Here is a 3003-nt window from a genome sequence, read left to right on the forward strand (position 1 = left end):
CGCTGCATTTGGAAACCTTTCTCCTGGTGCCAGAGTGCTGTACTGTAGCTGAGGTGTTGCCGGCTAAAAGCTGGAAATGTCCCTGCTGAGGAAATCAGTTTGGACTGCTGTTGAGGAGACCTTAAAAAGCGCCAGGCAAGATTTTGCTGACAATTTAGGGAAGAATCTTCCTTCCCTGGTACCCAGCTGCCGAGCTCCTGGCTGTTTATGCCAAACACGAGTTCACAAAGAAAGCGTCTGTGGTGGTGGCAGGGATCTCAGGGAATGTTTAGTCAACAGAAATTACCGAAGCTGCAGTGATATTAAATCTTAGTTTATTATTAGGTTTCACTAAATGTTGTCTGTACGATTATGAAGCACCTGCTGTCATGTATGATTTTTGTTGTATATATCCTCCCACTAGCAGCCTTGTTTTGGCAAGCTTTTAGTTCGCTGTGGTTTTATTTATACTAAATGTTTCCTTCAAACAGTCATTTGGTTCCTATTAAAAAGTAGAAGTTCTGAGATTTCCTCTCCCTGTCCTTTCCAGGATTCGTTTCACTCGCGCAGGATACCAGGGTGCTCGGTGGGTAGAGGTGTCGTGAGGGGCCGGGCTGCCTGACCTGGGCTTGCTCTTGGCCAGTGCCTGGCTCGTTTCACGGGCCACGGGGGAGGCTGTGCTTGCCACAGCCCTGCAGCTGCGTGCCCCTTTGATGGAGGAATCGGCATCATCACCTTTTCTGCCGACCTGATGCGGGTCCCGCTCAGTCCCACCCAGAGTGTGTCCAACCCTCGCCGGCTTTACTGCCGGGCTGGAAGCGCTTTGTCTCAAGCTGAGCTGGCCCCGTGCCTGGATCGGCTTGTGTGGGTCTCCCCATTGCCGGGTGCGTGTCCTTTGTCGTAGCCCCTGCAGCAGAGCGGTCCGCCTTCACCAGCCCCTCGGTGTTACGCCCTTCGTCCCTCCCCGGTTTGGGTGCGCAGTCCGTTTATGATGTGCCGTAGCCAGATCCTGAGCTCTGAACTGCAAAGTCTTGGAGACCCAGAGAAGGGTCTGAACGTGTGCTGGAACTTTTTTGCGGTTCATTTCCCCTTGCCCTCAGTTGCCGAAAAAAGGAGATACCTTGGGTGGGGGGGGAGGTTTCTCTGGGGTGGATTAGGTAGGTGGCATTGGTAATTCCAAGTGTTACCGTTAGCATTGGCATCTCATAGAGCGGAAAGTCTGTATGATACGTGTGTTGTGAGACTTTCGAAGTCAAGGCTTAAGTGTGCAAGCCATCAGGCTGCTGCTGCGCCCCACGGAATTCTCCGTCCCAGGTGGAAGCCGCCTGGGGCTCAGGAGAGGCGTTAAGAGCCCCTGCCGAGCAGCCTCCCTAAACTGCAGCGTGCGAGGTGCCCGCCGAGGGGGGAGGCTTTCCATGCATTTACTTAGCTTCTGCCCTTTATCTGTCTCTGTCCCTCTCCTCCTAGTTTGGCTAATTCTTCCCTCCTGGTGTTTCACTGCTGATGGAAATAGAATGTGCCAGTCCTCGTGAAGATCCGAGTCTGGACGTCCATCCTCCTCTGGAAAACATCTGAAGTCAAGGACATGCATCCCTATGAGTAAGAGAAACAACTTTAATTTTTTTACGTTTCCAATAGTAGATGCAAACCCAAAAATAGAACAAAAAAGTTTCTTTGAAACGTCCCTCCCTCCTCTCTAGCATGACAGCCTTTGAGTTTCTCAAGGGAGGTGTGTTGTGCATTGTCAACTCAAGGCCACCGCTTTTTAAAAGGGAGACGCCGTCCTCCCCTTCCGCCCGAGGGTTTTGGGATGCGTGTGAGCGGCTCCGACAACTGCGTTGGGAGCAGCTGAAGCAGGAACATGAAGGCTGCTCTTAGGGTGCTTTTGCCGTGCCTGGTGCTGTTGCTCCCCTCTGCAGCACTTCCAAGAAAGGGGAGCACGGGGGAAAGGCTTTCCCCAATTGACCGGCTGGAGCTGAGCCTGCCGGAGGAGCTGGGACTTGAAGCAGAGGAGAGAAAGCGAGACAACTCAAGTTTACAGGAAAGGGTGAGATCCAGCTCGGCAGCAAGATCAAGGATGGCTGCTGCTGCTCGCCTCTTTTCGAAGCCTGACCCAGGAGCAAAATGCCTCCCGGGGATGGCTGAGGATGGGGGCATCTCCTGGTCCAGCTCCAGCCTGCACCCGTGGCCGCTCGGGGGGCTGGAAGGGCCCGTGTGCAGGGTGAAAATGGACCAGGACGGGCTGACCCCCAGGCACCTGGAAGTCGTGGGTGTTCTCACCCACTATGAAAGCAGCTTCATCAAGCTGTTGAGACAACGCACCAGCTGGGACGAAAACTATCTTGAGACCTTCGGGCTCTGCCCAGGCGGGGAGACGGGTGCTGCTCTCCATCCCCTGAAGCGCATCCATGCGCACGTGGTGGAGCCGGGGCAGGACCGGTTCCTCGTGCTGCATCTGGAGGAAGGTTGGTGTGAAATCCCTGCGCCGAGGCTGAGCGAAGCGGGGCAAACACAGGGCTCGGGGTGGCTGATGCTGTTTGCTTGCCCTAAATCTTTGATTCAAACACAGAATTAGATTTGTGATGTTGGGTTCCTTCTAAAATTAGTGAAGCGATACAGTAAAATATCTTTCTGATCTCTTGTGCTTGGTGCTGCCGCGGAGCCCTGGGTCCTGGGCTTGCTTGTGTAGCTTCAGCCTCATGCAAAAACCAGCAACGTGCACTCCTCTGTCCCGTCTCGGTGGTCAGTGCTGTGCTTGAGGGAGAACAGAACCCTCCGTTTCAATCCATCCTCCTGCGTAACAAGAGGGCCGCGGTTGTGTCTCTCTTCTTGAAATCTCTTCCTCCCCTCCTGACTTTTGGATTTTCAGCTGAACTTGCCAGTGCCGGGCAGCTGGGGAAGCAGCTTTTCCCCAGGCAGTGCTGCTGGCTGCGATGCAATGGCCGCGATGTCCCCGAGCCACCGGAGGAGCTGCCTTGGGAGAAGAGATTTCCATGGGAATCTGCCCACGAATATTTGCCGGAG

The sequence above is a fragment of the Cariama cristata genome, unplaced genomic scaffold, assembly GCF_000690535.1.
Source record: "Cariama cristata isolate BGI_N322 unplaced genomic scaffold, ASM69053v1 scaffold19844, whole genome shotgun sequence".
Classification (NCBI taxonomy): Eukaryota; Metazoa; Chordata; class Aves; order Cariamiformes; family Cariamidae; genus Cariama; species Cariama cristata.